Here is a 16,028-nt window from a genome sequence, read left to right on the forward strand (position 1 = left end):
AGTGGAAATCTGATGACCACCTACATAATAAAAAGCCTTTGGCATCATCACCTTTAATAGTGAAAACACAGCATCAGTGTGGAATTCAGTATTATACGTGAAAAAGTATTATGATTGTCCAACGTTTAGGAATGCTTTTTCTACAATTACCCGAGTCCCTGTGGTTCATGTAAGTGCAAATGGTATAACTTGAATGGAAAGTGCAGTGCATTGTCCTGAATGTTGCGTTGTTTCCAAAAACGTGTGTAGCAAGACACAATGGGGGTCATTACAACATCGGCGGTCTTTTAAAAAGACCGCCGAGGCTGCGGGAGTCAGAATACTGCCATTGACGGCGGTATTCCTGGCTCCCTATTATGACTTTTCTGTTACCGTCCGCTGGCCCAGCGGAAAAGTCACATCAACATTGCTGCCGGCTCGTAATAGAGCCGGCGGCAAAGCTGATGTGCAGCGGGTGCAGTAGCACCCGTCGCGCATTTCACTGCCCGAAATTCGGGCAGTGAAATGCACGACGGGGCTATGCCTGGGGGCCCCTGCACTGCCCATGCCAAGTGCATGGGCAGTGCAGGGGCCCCCAGAGGCACCCCTAGTCCCCTTTCCGCCAGCCTTTCAATGGCGGTGTTTACCGCCACGGACAGGCTGGCGGTCGGGGACTCATAATCCCCAGGGCAGCGGTGCTTGCACCGCTGCCCTGGGGATTATGACCGCCAGGCGGAAGCCTGGCGGTATAGTGGAGGGGCCGGCGGTATGGCCGTGGCTATTGCGCCACGGTCATAATAGCTGGCGGAACACCGCCAGCCTGTTGGCGGTGTTACCGCCAACTTACCGCCGGCCGCCAGGGTCGTAATGACCCCCAATATGTAAAGAAGTAATGAAGATGTTGAAAGTAATGAGCAGAAAAAGCATTAGCAACAGTGCATTTGTCCACAGGCAAATGCAATGTAGTCAAGATGAACATAAGACCAAACTGCGATTCAGAACTTAAACAATGAATGTCAATGTATATAAGCATACATATACTCTTGCAATGTTTAACTTACACATGAGTTGAACTTGCATGCTTCTGAGGTAGCAAAGAAGTTACATTATGTCTGTAGGTATTTGTGTAGCAACCACCTAGCCGAAGGCAACAAAGATCTGTAGAAGGCTAGCCCCCTATAGCCAGGATCATTTACAGAGTGTGGGCAGAGGGGCTACTGTTGCCAACAAGGGGAAAGGAATCCCTTAAAGTGATGACTTGCAGTGGTCTCTGATGAGGACGGTTTCCAGCTCTTTTCTGAGTTGTAGAAGGTTGGGGCAGTTCTTGTGCCTAGGCACATGTCTAGTTTACATGTATGTTACTTTCCCTTTCCGCCTTTGGAACCAGTGTCTTTGTTTAAAACAATGAAGCTATGCTTTAAGTTTCCATTTTGTTTACACTGTCTTTAAAATTATTTCTTCATTGTGAGGAGGAACATGATATATTGTACTGCCTACGGTTCAACAAATTGTGTATGCCTGTCTGATTCTGAAAGGTATCACCTTTAATACATATATTAATTGCATTTTATGTTCAAATTAATGCTTTTTAACTTCATCACCCATGTTTCCAGAGTCGCTTTTTGAAGGTACAAGGAGCCTGCAGTGCCTGTCTTTACAGGAAGGCCTCCTTGTGGTAACAGATGTGCTGACACAGCAGTGCACTGAATGAATCTGCAGTTAACACCACAGTGCTGAGGTCAACTGGCATCATCCGGTCTATGCCAAAGGCACACACCAAACATGCGAACTGAATCCAGGCAATGGAACCCTTTAATGTAGAGTCAGCGCCCCAGCTGTCTCCTCCCCAGATAGGCTACACAATCTCTGCTCGTGTCAGGAACACGCCAGATGTGCTTGTAACCATTTTTGCCCACCTGTTCAAACTAGTCATCAGACCACGCCTCTGCAGATGTGCCCCGAGCACCGGAGAAGCCCACTCACCCCTCACGCGGCCTGAACCTCGAACATCCCAGCATACACTCCGCAGCCCCTCCCCCCCTTACATCACACCAGGGAATGCCAACGTGTGCCCCACGGGTTTCACCCTCTCCAGGAGCTGTGCAGAGCGGACACCATTGAAGACACCCCTACACCATTAATCGTCAAGCTTTTTTCACCCTCAACGGCATGATACAATGTAGTATGGGCCCTACAACGAAATAACATTACCCCACAACCATTATATGACATGGTAATTTTTGCGAACAAGAAACAACTTCGTAATGGTGCTTACGAACATATTCTTTAAGAAGCGCATTCAGATACTGACATTCAGCGGCGCTTTTAAGTTTATCACAATACATGTGCTGTGTAAAACATTCCATGTGAGAAAATATTTCAAGAATTGCATCTCAGTAAAAAATAAAAACTCTCTGAGTTCCTTTTTTAAACAATAAATATAGGCCACATGGATTCTGGGGGAACATTTACTGCCGAAATGATAGCCAGTGTCACCTTTTTATTTTCTAACTTTATCATATTTAACATTTGAGGTAGTTCAATGATGTTCAGTTAACCTTTCTGAAAGCACTTCTTGCTAAATGCATTGGCAAAACATTTTTTTCTTTCTAGGAACACTGCTGAGGGCTTCATGGCTTCAGTGTTCGGTGTATTTTGGTCTTGCCTGAGCCTAGAAAACCCCAGCACACATGAGAAGGGTCCACCCCACAGATTGAGGAGACTCCTGTAAGCAGAAGCGGTTCCAATGGCGAAGGAGCGTCACCACACTGGCTCAGAGCCAGCAGCGGAAAAATAAAACAATAGTTTACTATTGTTTTATTTTTCAGCTGCTGGCTGAACCAGCAGCATGTGCCGGGAGGAGATGGCTGGGCCATGTGAGGGGAAAAGAGGAGGGGGATTAGAGTGCACTTAAGTGCGCATGTGTGTTTGGCCGGCTGTCTTAAGATGGCCAAACTGACATGCGCACTTAGATTTCTCCAACCTGACTGTGTTACACAGCTGGGTTAGAGAAACTGCACAGACTCCCATTCACTGTCTGAGCGGCAGACCAGTCCGGACCCTGCTCTCATGCTAGGTATAGTATGAAAGCAGAGCCAGGACTGGGTGGAGAGCCTGTGCTGGTGTCACAGGGTCTGCTGAGACACCAGCACCATCAAGGTAAGAGGAGCAAGGCGACGGCAGCAGCAAAGGTAAGTTTAAAAAAAATGTTATTATTTTATCACCCCCTGACCCACTATACCCTCTTCACCCCTGCCCGCCCCTCCCCTTGAGATTTGCGGCGGCCATTGCTGACTACACTATCTTCAAAATAAAGCCCAGCCCTATTGACCAGTGTACACGGTCCCTTAGAGGGTTGCCTATTCACTACCTCATACAGTATACATGCATGCATGCATGCATGCATGCATACACACATACATGCACAGTTTGCTCCTTACAGCTGTCCAACTACCCTGTGTCTAACTCACTGAAATAATATTTTGAGTGTGTTGGGAGTGTGCAAAGATATTTCTGTCACCATTTATGGCGTTTCCAATTTTTGCTAGTTGCAAAGCTTGACCCGTGCAACTTTTTTCTGAGCACAGCTAGAAAATGTTCTCTTTAATGATAGCCAACTAAGTTGGAAAATGTATGCAGAATTTGTCCTGCAAGTTTATCTTTTGCACAACTCTTCGAGGCGCATTGTGAAATGCTTGCAGAGCTTTTCTCTGCAAATTTACCTCAGTCTGAGCTTTTCAACGTACCAACAATGTTTTCTGCATCTTATGAAGACCCTTTTTGATACACATTTTACTAGAATTTTGTTAATATTTTGTTAGAATCAATTTGACATGCACTGTGGCAAAGTCCTAGTTTCCAGGCAAATGTGGCATTAATTTCACAAATTTCAAGAATGAAAAAAACAATTTTCAACTCTACACATCCCTAAGTTTAAGTCTTCTCATATCCTGTGTGATGATTTTATTAAGAAAGATTTTGCAGCATGCAGTGACAGACTGATATACTAACACCCATGCACAAACCATTATTAAACCATTTGCACACCAACTGATTTGTGGATGTCTGTCCAATTTGAATGTAATCCTATCTACACACTATCAAACTGCAAATGTTCCATTCGTAGGGGTTTACATAACAACCTGCCTAAACAATAATAATTAGACAAGTCACAATTTGAGAGTTCCTCTAATTGACTGTGAATGCAGGGATGAAGTCACAGTAGATAGTAGATTTTTTTTTTTTTAAGTAGCCCCTATCCATGTTAAAGTGACATTAAAAAAAAAAAGTCTCTCATTTGGAAAGGCATCTTCTTGGCCACTGACTGATACGCCTTCCACGAGGCTGCCCGACATGGAGCACAGCTTTCCCTTTGTAAATCAGTTAAAACTCAATTTGGTGGTCAGTAACTGGTCAACTATTTGTGATCTAGAGAGAGACAAAAAGCCCTTTAAAAAGTGGAATTTGTATTAGCGAACAACAATACACTGTTTGAAGACCCAAAACAAATATACCCTTCCTTGGGTGTCAAAACCAACTCAAAGTACAAAGAGATAATGCACAATAATTTTTCTCAGTCTCCTGAATCGGTTATAATCTTAAGCAAACGTTCACCTGTGGATAAATTCATTTTGATCATGATGCATCAGTGTTGTCATCTTCATTTGTTGAACTCTGCTAGCCATGACCTTAATTAAAACTTTATAGAGCAGATTTATGAAATAACAGTCAGTGCTATGCCACCCTGTCCAGCTGAGCAGTGTCAGACTTAGGGGCCATCACGTAGTAGTACTAGAGTTGGTGAGATGTCCAAGCTCTTGTACTTCTGCCTGAGGGCATCACTAATGAGTCTCAGTATCTGAGGATCCCATAGGCATCACTAAAGAGGCTCAGCATCTGAGGATCCCGTACTTCCCAGTGCATGTCATAAAATTCAAGAGGCAAACCATCTAGTAACAGGATCTTGTTCCCCCCAAGAACTGAAATGGTCTTGAAAGTGTCCATCAGCACCAGGTGGGAGAAGTATCGGGTGGCACCCCACTGGGAGGCATAGGTTTAGTCTTGCCTTTGTGGCAGGTGAGTCTCCTGCAGGAAGGCCAGTTTGACATCATGTCCATTCAGGTATGCAAGGACTTTTTTTCCTTTCCTCTGATTATTGAGGCCTCTGATATGTCATGTTAAACAGGAAAGAGTAAGTAATGTTCCCTAGTTGTGTGTGATGTCAATATGTAGGGAAGAAAAGTGTGATGTATAGCCAGAAGTAGAGCCTGGGGATAGTAAATGCAAGTGTACAGATGTGGCTATGACAAAACAAACAACCAGTTAGCATACTCAACCACCCCCCACACACACCAGCCTGACTGTAGGCTGGCTACTACACTAAACCCAAAACAACATTATAAATGCAAGTATTGTACTGTACACCTAAGGGGTATGACAATGCCCGATGGAGGCCATCACCTCAGATGTTAGATCGCCCAGTATGACATGAGATTTGTGAGGTGCCATCTAAGGATTCTGAGAAGACAAAAAGACAGAAGATGCCCCTCATGATCAATGGAATCAAAAGAAGAGTTAAGACCATCATGGCTGAGTCAATGTGCCGTCATAGGGTCCTCTGGGACCAGTACATATCAAGACTACAGGTGAAGATAAGAACCATGTGGTGGGGGTGGGGGATAGTGCAGCTGGAAGGATCACACATTCATGACTCTGGCTGTGAGTTCAGTGTCACTGAAAATGAGGAACCAGCGGTTGGCGAACGGGCAGGTGAGGGGGTGTTCCAGGTATGAGTAGTGGTCCAAGTGATCTATGTGCCCTTTCAACCACAAAGGTATCTGTAAACGAGTCTCTGCCAAATAACTCTCTTAGAAGCTGCCCAATGAAGAGGTCCATGCAGCCGCTGTTTGTGGTTTCCAACAGGCCAGTAATACCCAAATTGCTGTGGTGGGACTGTGCTTCCAAATCTTCTTACTTCGCCGCAGTTGTTTTAAGTATCATTTCTACCCACTCAAGACGTTTCAGTGCATCCACAATTTTGTCTTCAACCTCGGAGATTTTGCGCTGTACCCCATCAATTCTAGTGGAGTGAAGGTCAAGGCATTCACTCAGGCGATCAAAATGGTTGGATAGCATATCAAAGCGTGCTTCTATGGCCTTGATCCCAGCTCTAAGTTCAACCATAATCGTCGCAGTTCACCTAGTGAGCTAGCATCATCAGTGTCTGTAGGAGGTCCCATCGCTCCTGGGGTAGTAGATTGTTGCCATAGACCACTTGCTGCATCAAAAGTGAGCGGTCTCTGCTTAGGGTCTCCACAGCCCATCGCGACTGCTAGATCACCACATGCCCTGGTCCGGGTAGGCAGTTTGTTGGAGTAGGGAAGCAATGCACCAGGTCGTTGTGCTGGTCTAGGACGATACCCCACATGATGATAAGGCAGGAGATGAATGGCACTCTGTAGTAACCCTTTCTTCTGTGTGCAGGTGGTGTGTTTCTGGTTACAGAGGCCACCTCCCAGGCGGTCTGCCCTAGTAGTGGGACAGATATCAGGTAAGTTCAGACCAATACCCGCAACCCAGCAGAAGGCAAAGGTTCTTTATGGTAATAGTAAGTTAAGGGCAGCTGGCGGAAGTATAGAAGGTCCAGAGACACAGTGATGCAGCCTGATATTGGGCCTGGGCCCCCATCGAGTACAGGGACAGGAGTGAAGTTGATGAAATCGGTAAGCCTCCCATCCTATGCAGCACTCACTGCATCACCGCATGTCATCCCAGCAATGGGGCCCACCTCATAATGGCACAGTGAGCGCAGAACACTTCAGGGAGGCAACGACGAGGCCCAGCAACCTTCTGGTCGGCTGGCAGCACAGCTACACGTCACTCCCAGGGCACGGCGACAGGAGCAACAGGAGACAAGTGGCCAGGCTAAGGCCCCAGCCGCACTTGGCTCATCAGGGATGAAGCTGCGGGCCCATAGTGCACCAAGTATGTAATAGAGATCACTACGTCCACTGCGCCCCGCTCCCTGGCTCGCCCCCAGACTCTGTCCCAGCAGGGCTTCCAATGGCCACTTGAGGCTGTGATGTCAGGTGTAAGGATTTGCCAGCTCACCTTCACTCTCCCAGATAGCACCGCAGATCTAGGTAAAGTATCTAGTGGCAGGCATTTTCTGAGCAGTATGGGATATCTTCATGTGGTGTTTATGGACGAAGTCTGCATTGAAAAAGGCGATGGTTCCCACAGCTTCAACGGCTCACGGCCATCTTGGTCGGCAGCTTGGACACGCCCCCAGTAGTTTGTATAAGTGATATGAATATTCCATGGTGTCAGGATGAAAGACTTTCCACCTATTGACCAGCTGTTTTTCCATCATAACTATGACAAGCACCCTGATAACTTTGTTTTACGGGGCAAAGAGACTATGTATCATCCGTTCAAAAATACAACTAAAGACTCCTCGCCATAGGTCGAAATTGGGTCAATAATGATAGTTAAATATTGCAACCAAAGTGAACAGGCCTTCAGGGTAATTACTGCATGATAAATGTTTATACTTGCTCCCCATCAAATTACCCAGTCAATGAGGTTCCCATCCCCCAGGTCCACAATTAATTTCACCATTTTAAATAGCACCCCCTCTTGGCCTAGGTGAGAACTCCTCTAGCAGGTATGGTATCAGAATATTGTCTGAAAAAATACTGTGTCCTAAATATCATTTACAAAGATTAACGCCTATTAAATTAAAGATAATAATAGAAACTTCACCAAGTGGCATGATATTTCTGTAAACAATATTTTGGACGCACTGTTATGCCAACAATTTTTTGTCAATGATTCTTTCTGGGGCAATAGTAACACAGAATCATCCCACCACTGCCTGCCCATTTGGGCACTGGCACCTCTGCTCGGGCACAGCTATGAATGTGTGCACTGCTAGTGCACGACACTCATGTCTCATAGACCTGTGCAAGAAGCAGCCATTATCCCATATCAAAAATCTCAGTTTTGCAAAACCCCTAAAGAAGCCAAAGTATAAAAATAAGAACTTCCAAATCAATGACCTCCACAAATCCCCACCATTGCTCAAGGTCCGCTCTTTCCTTTACACACACGGCTCGCACAGGGCTGTGTTTTGGGGAGTTTTTTCAGGCTCTTCGAGCAGTTATCTGAGAAAGCTGTTCCTGGGTGTGCAAGTGGTTCTGCGTGTGTTGAGGTCTCACTTATTCACACTATGCCACAGGTATTGGTTGCAGAATCAATATCCTGGTTTGTAGATATTGTGGACATCCATGTAGGAGCCCATAAGTTGCACAAATGCTGCAGAACCAAATAATGCGGACAGAGATTGCAGAACCAACCACCACATGTATTCTTTGCTATAGGGCGCAGCATACCCAATCCATGGGAATGGCCGTGAGCTACAGAACCACCCCTGATTGTGCATGTGATGAAGAGCAGACACCCTAATCTGTTGACACGCTATGCAGGTTGCACACTCTGTCCTGTGCACACATGGCTCATCCTACACCCTAACCCAAGCATTTGCTCTGTGAGATACCGAGCCAACATTCTGATCTGTGCACATGTTGCACAACCAACCCAGGGAATTATGGGCCTGAGTTGCAGTCCCATCCCCTTTGTGACCGCACTAGGGTTGGGCAAATATTTGGATTTGCATGTCAAGCTACAGGAAAATTAGAAATTCTGACTCCCAGGTAGGAGCAACCCTATGTCAAGACAGCTGTGCAATTAATAATTTAAAGGTGTCCAATCTGCCCCACCAACCCAGCAACTACCTGCTTCACCATTGTCACCCTTTCTTGACAATGTAATTCCTGCCTATTCTGCCTCCCCAGCCACCATTTTCTGGCTCTGGTCCTGTTCCAGACCGAACATGGCAGCTTAGGTATCAAATCCTCCATAAAAACCTGTTAGATCCTAGGGAGAGGAACATGGACAACCCAGATGAAGGTGGGTGATGTTGGTGATGCTGCACCCTTAAGGATGTGGGTGAATGGCTTATCAGGTTGCTCCTCTGGGACTGTAAAGGTTGTGGTGCGGTCCAAAAATATTTTGGGTCACATTTTAAATTCATCCCACCTAAATATTATGACTGCGGAATTGAACCTCATATTTCATTCTTTTAGCATTATCAATCCGAGCTTGGTAGTCTGTGGGCCTGATTAAGAGTTTGGCGGGCTGTTTTCACCGTCCGCCGAATTTCCAATGCGGAAGTTGCCGCCACACTGGCTACCTCTCCACCGGACCCATTAAGAGGTTCCCGTTAGGCTGGCAGGTGGAAACCCAGGTTTCTACCCGCAAGCCAAGTAGGAAACAGGTTACAGCATTGTCTCTGGCTCGTAATCGAGCCGGTGGCAATGCTGTAGCCAGCAGGGTATATCAGCACCCTAGCAATGTTCACTGTCTGCACTGGGCAGGGGGGGGTTCCTGTGGCCCCTGCAGCTGTTCTCCGCTAGCCTTTTCATGGCAGTGTTACTGCCATGACAAGGCTGGCAGAGAAAGAGGTCATAATCCGCAGGGCAGCGCTGCATGTAGGAGAGGGCAGAGCACAATTCTTTCATTGGAAGGTAAAAAACGTATATCTATTCTTCTAGGATTCCTTAGCATTGGCCATATTTGCACAATGACCCCCAACGATTGAGGAGGTGTGTAAAGTTTCTTTATGCATGTGTAGTCTCGCAGAGTTCCCGGTTATTATCCTATCCATGGTTCACAAAGATTCACATTTTTTCTACTCACTCACATGCTTTTATCTTGTGAATGTAAGAAGGTAAAACAATTTTCTATGCGAATGCGTACCTTGCTCAGCTTTTTCTTCCAAGTATTCTGAAACCATGTCATGCACATAACTCATGAGTATTTTTTATGTGAGTGCATAACTTGCTGTCCTTTTCCTCACAAGTATTTTCAACCTGTGGTGCCACCTTAACTTGCGAGTATTTTGTATATGGGTCATACCTTGATTTTTACAATGAATGACTCAACTCATACTACACCTGAATATAAAATACTAGCAAAAGATGTTTTTGCACACAAAACTTTCAGCTCGTATAGAACTTTGTGACACTTATTTATTTTGTGCACTCCTAGCTCGCTACAAAAATAACTTCTCAATTTCGCACACCCCTACAAATACCATCAAATTTTACAAACCAGTCCTAAGACTTACCTCAAGCGATTCTCAGTCTTAACTTTTTCTACTTCCTCCAATCAGTCCTCAAAGACCTGCGGTTCATCACTACTTTATTCAAAGCAGTCACTGTTCTGGGGAAGAGCTATTCAACAAATATAAAAAGGTCCCCCCACTGTATATCTCGTTTTCAAAGCCAGAATCATAATCTATGTATTAAAAAATATATCAGATAAGCAATAACATATTTTATGTTTGAATTCTGTTTATGCTACTCAGTCACAGAACATACGACTTAAAGTGCCACATATTTTTACTTTGGCTATTTTGCAATATGTACAAGCATATCTCACCTGTGAGCATAATAAACTATTGAGTCTACTGTAAAATTGATTGGCGTGCTCCCCTCTTTGAGATCAAGCCAATACTAAATATTGCTTCCTTTAGCCTAGTCCTTTCAGAATAGAGGTACTTTACAGTTGGACCACTATTCTGGCTGACTGACAAGAAACATATTTGCTCCGTACTTATGGATCGATCGAGTCAAGCAAAAGATAGACTGTTAAATGCAAAATCTATGTCCAAGCATATTACCAAAATTCATGATTTAGGGCCACATATACAAAGCTTTTTTCTCATCGCAAACGGCCCGATTCAAAGAATCGGGCCGTTTGCAATGAGAAAAAAGCATTAGGTGATGCACAAACCCAATTTTGCGATTCGGTAATCTCTTTAATGAATCGCAAATAGGGTTTGCGAGTTGTAATTAGGAAGGGGCGTTCATGATTGTTTTGTGACCGTGAAAACAGTCACAAAACAATCGGAGCTAGCACCAATGTCAAATTGGTGCTAACCCATTCGCAAATGGGTAAGGGTCCCCACAGCACCCTTTGTGAATGGTAGCGAAAATATTTTTTCAGAGCAGGCAGTGGTCCTGCTATGAAAAAATGTAAAGAAAACTTTTCATTTTTTTGTTTTTAAATGCATCCCGTGGAGGAAAACGGGATGTATTAAAAAAAAAAACACTGCTTTATTTAAAAGCAGTCACAGGCATGGTGGTCTGCTGTCCCCAGCATGCCACCAACCCTGTGAGGGGGCCATTCCCAATGGGGTCACAAATTGCGACCTACCTCATGAATATTTATGAGGTAGGTAATTTGCGACCTCATTGGGAATTGCAAGTCATTGACACTGTTGTACATCAGGTTTTGCGATTCGCAAATTGTGAGTCACAAAACCTGATAATTGTACATGTGGCCATGTGGATGATATTTGTACATTAAGGTCTGATAATGATCTTAAGATTTTTAGGGGCAGATTTAAGGAAAGTGGCACTGCACCCAGTGCAACGCCATTTTCCTTGTGCCCCTTAGTGCCCCCTACCATTACCATGTGTGTGCTGTATTTAAAATACGGCGCACCATGGCGCAGGGTAGGGGGCAATAGCATACATTTTTTTTCAAACTATTGATGTACTTTGCAGGAGTTGTGCCAAAACATTGGCACTGCTACTGCCACGTACATAGATGCCCATTATAAATAATGGTATACCCCCTTTTAATGCCTGCTCTTAGCAGACGTTAAAAGTGGCGAACGAAATGGCGCAAGGAAATCTTTTGGATTTCCTTGCTCCTTTTATTCGGTCCCCCTAATGGGGGAACACCCCCCTGCACACATTATGCCTGGCACAGGCATAATGTGGCTTAAGTGTTTACAAAGTGGCATAATGCATGTGGCATGGGGATTTTAACCTACTAATGCCACATTAGCATAAAAAAAATGACGCTAATGTGGCATTGGAATGGCGCTAGGCCCTCTTAAAACTGGACCTTAGGTTCTTGAAAGTTGACTTAAAGTCTCCTGGTCATTACAGAAGGTATGCCTCATGTATATTCCTGTGACCAGGACTTCCCTGCTCCTGATGATGGAGTCAATTTTGTGAGCATAGGCCCATTAAAATATGGCCTGAAAATGCCCCATTATTTACCCTGTCCCAAGATTATGGGCATTGATAGCTACAGTATTAGAGACATGGGTATAGTGCACTGGGACTCCGAGGGTCCCCTGAGAAATGAGGAATTACCTTGGAAATCATAAATACTGCACCTGAGGCAACATGTCTGGGTGAAACACTGAAGATCTGATGTATCACAGCTGACATGTGAATCCCAGCAACAGCGTTTTTGGAAAATCTATTCTAGCATTACTGGCAGGTGGCAGACCCTCTAAGGCTCTGGTTTCTGCATTGAATGACAGCACTCATGAGAAGAGGAAGCTGTTGGTAGATGACTTTCGGTGGCATCATGAGTTTTGCCTTAAATCAAGAGGAGCCTGCAGCTGTGCCTTTAGTTGATTTGTAAACTTGGGGTATGGCCTATGTCTATGCACCAGACACTGAGGGGCATATTTATACTTTTTAATGCACTAATGCATTTTTGCACCAAAAAGTTTAGCACTGGCTTGCGCCATTCCTGAGCGCCAGCCGGGCGCCATATTTATGGAATGGCACAAACCGGTGCAAAGGGTGGGCTAGTGTAAAGAAAAATTATGTTAGCCGGGTGGGGCTGGCGTTATGGAAGAAGGGGGTTTTGCACAAAACAAATGACGTCAGGCTGGTTAGAGTAAAAAAAGATGACTCTAACCAGCCTAGCGTCATTTTCTGATGCAAAACCATCCATACCACATGACTCCTGTCTTAGAAAATACAGAAGTCATGCCCACCACCCCAATGGCCAGTACCGGGGACAAGTGACCCTTGGGCATGGCCAATGCACCCTGTGCCATGCAGGGGGCCCCAAGTTAGGCCCCTGATGGCACTTTAAGAAAAACAAAGTACTTACCTATACTTACCCTACTTACCTGGGATGGGGTCCCTCATCCTCCGGTGTCCCTTTGGTGTTGGTGAGAGTGTTCCTGGGGCTTGAGAAGGACACCTGTGGACCCATTCCATGGTGTTTAACCTTGAAAATGGGTCCAAAGGTCCCCTAACGCCTGGTCTGACCCAGGCATTAACTAATGGTGCAAAGCAAGCTTTGCACCATTATTTAGCCCCTCCTCCCACCCTTCCGTCATTTTAGCATGGGGTAATAAATATGGGGCTATAGGGGTTAGCACAATTTTTTAGATGGGAACGCCTACCTTGCATCTCATTGACGCAAGTTAGGTTCACGCATCTAAAAAATAGTGCAAACTCAAATATTTTGACGTTAGATGGCGCTAACGTCAAAATATACAAATGAAGTTAGTTTTGTGCCGACTAAAAAAGTGACACAAATTTGGCACAAATGGGGTATAAATATGCCCTAAATATGCCCCTGAGACTGTCTACGACCAAGCGTAACCCTTAGGGTTCATAGACTAGAGTTAAGAAACGTAGGGTGTAGCAGTAGGGTGTAGTTCACAGAAACTAACGTGTAGTTCAGAGTGCACAATCGATCTGAGCTCTCCTGTCTCTTTCCAATTAATGTCCATAGATTTTACTGCGAGTTTTTTAGGAAGCACAGAGATCTTATGTTTAGAGTTGAGAAAGCCTGCTTGCAGGTACCTTTTGAAAACTCAAAATCCAATGAATAAAAGGTGCATTTGGGAGTTGTTCAGTTATTCTTCTCTAGAACCTATTAGAACCTCGATGATAATGAGTACAAAAAGGACAAGGTGTAGTATTTCATATAACAAGGTCTGCTCTAATTTGATCAGATTTAGGCCCATATTTATACTTTTTTGGTGCCACATTTGCATCATTTTTTGAGGCAAAAGCAGCGCAAACGTACAAAGTATAGGCCCATATTTATACCTTTTTATCACAGCATTTTCGCCATTTTGTGACGCAAATGCGGTGCAAACTTACAAAATACAATTGTATTTTGTATGTTTCTGCCACTTTTGCATAAAAAAATTATGTAAATGTGGCGCAAAAAAAGTATAAAAAAGGGGCCCTAATGTGTCAACCAATGATTACAGTGGCCTCCTGATTGTACAGCAATAGCCACCTTCACCATTGATGGACCTTTCGCGGAGTGTTTACCCATCAGTAGGACTGCCTGCATCTCGGTGCGGTGTAACCTTTCCTTGTATGAATTACAATAAGCGCTAGCAAATAACAGAGTTAAACTATTGTCAAATGTAACATTCAGAGCAATCAACCGACAGTTCAATATCCTTTTTGTTCCCTAATAGTCTGCCATTTCAGGAGTAATCAATCTGCATACGGCCTGCTTTGATGCAGACTTTTGTGTTCACAAAATGTTTATTGCATCTATGCTTTGAAATGTACCACAGGGTGATGAAATATGAATGAGGGCCTCAGAGGAATTCAATAAGAGGCGTCCACCTTCTACTCCCATCTTTTTGTTGCATTGTGGTTGGTGACAGCTTTATTCTTTTGTACTTGTTTGTTTTCTTCTTGCTTCTCTCTATTCTTTGCTACAAACTGTATAGTTATTATAAATGAAGGGTTCATGTTGCCGAATTTCTGAGTCCTCTATCGGTTTGCTCTGTTATGCTTGTTACAAGTTGTTTTATTGTTAAATTTATTTATTTTCAATTTCAGTTAAAAATCACGATTGCAACAACTGAATTATCCAAGCTACTGGTATCTGTGGCGTAAGGCATATCTCCTTTCTTTATTGCCTCTTGCCCAACACCTATGTACACCCAACAGAAGGTGTCCTGCTGTAACAAGTGCATTTAGTATACAGACAGATAATGCCCAGATTGATTTTCAGCTCAATTACAACTCAAATAGAACCATTAACATGGCTTCATGCTTGGATGAAAGAGAGCTGTAATTGACTCACTACCATACATCTGGCCCCAGGGCCCCATCTCCATCAAACCCCAGGCTAGAAAACATGATTTTTTTGATTCAGAGCCAATATTCATTCCAAGTCAATGAAGTTATTAGAAGGATCAGCCGTAATCAGCTTTAACAAAATGATCCCACTGCTCCAAATTTACCATCGATGCTTTTTCCTGTGAACTGAGGTTCAAAACCCTCTTCCTCACCCTCAGGGTATTTACAAGATATTGTTGTGTAACCCTGCAATAAGATAAAGGGATACTTCTCGGAAGCAACCTCTGCCCTGCCATGCAAAACATACTAAACGTTCCAAAAATATAATGCAATACTGAAGGTGGGGGACACTTTTCAGTTCTAAACCCTGAACTACGGAAATACAATTGTGCCACCAGAAGCTTGGAACACTGACAGCTGACATTCAGAAAATATACTGTTAATAAAACATGAGCACTCAAAAGAACTACAAACATAAGTGTCATAGTCTTCCTTCACTTGTTTCAGACTTCATGCAGGGCCACTGGAATCATGTAGCAGAAGAGGGCCAAATTATACGGTAGTGTTGAGTAAATTGTGCAACAAGAAAGGCCAAATTATGCAGCATAATGTGGCACATTTTGTAATTGTATAACTTCATTATGTTGGCATTTTTAAACTTGATAACACTTTATGGACATTGGTTGCACCCCATTAGTACCTGTTAAACATCCAAATATAGCAATAAGCAACAGAAAGGCAACCACTCCAGCTTTGCAGAGGGCTTTCCTCTGCACGCCAACATGTGTAGCTGCATATGTAGTAACGTTTGAACCGTTTGACCTAGAAAAAAACATTTGTTTTGTTAAAATCAGCAGATTATGTGGCAGATGATGGATTATGTGGCAAACGTGGAAAATCTATAATTATTCTAAAATTGCCGGGGCTGCACAATCACATACTTCCAGTGGCCCTGACTATATACTATAGCCACAGAACCAAACCCTAGGGGTGCCTGCAATCCAGAACACAAGAGTAAAAGCTCCACCCTAGGAGTTGCTTGAAAACAAGCTAACCTTGTATGGGGATTAAAAGTCAACGCACCCTGAAACCTAGGGCTAATTTGTA

The sequence above is a fragment of the Pleurodeles waltl genome, chromosome 3_2 (assembly GCF_031143425.1).
Source record: "Pleurodeles waltl isolate 20211129_DDA chromosome 3_2, aPleWal1.hap1.20221129, whole genome shotgun sequence".
NCBI classification, from domain to species: Eukaryota; Metazoa; Chordata; class Amphibia; order Caudata; family Salamandridae; genus Pleurodeles; species Pleurodeles waltl.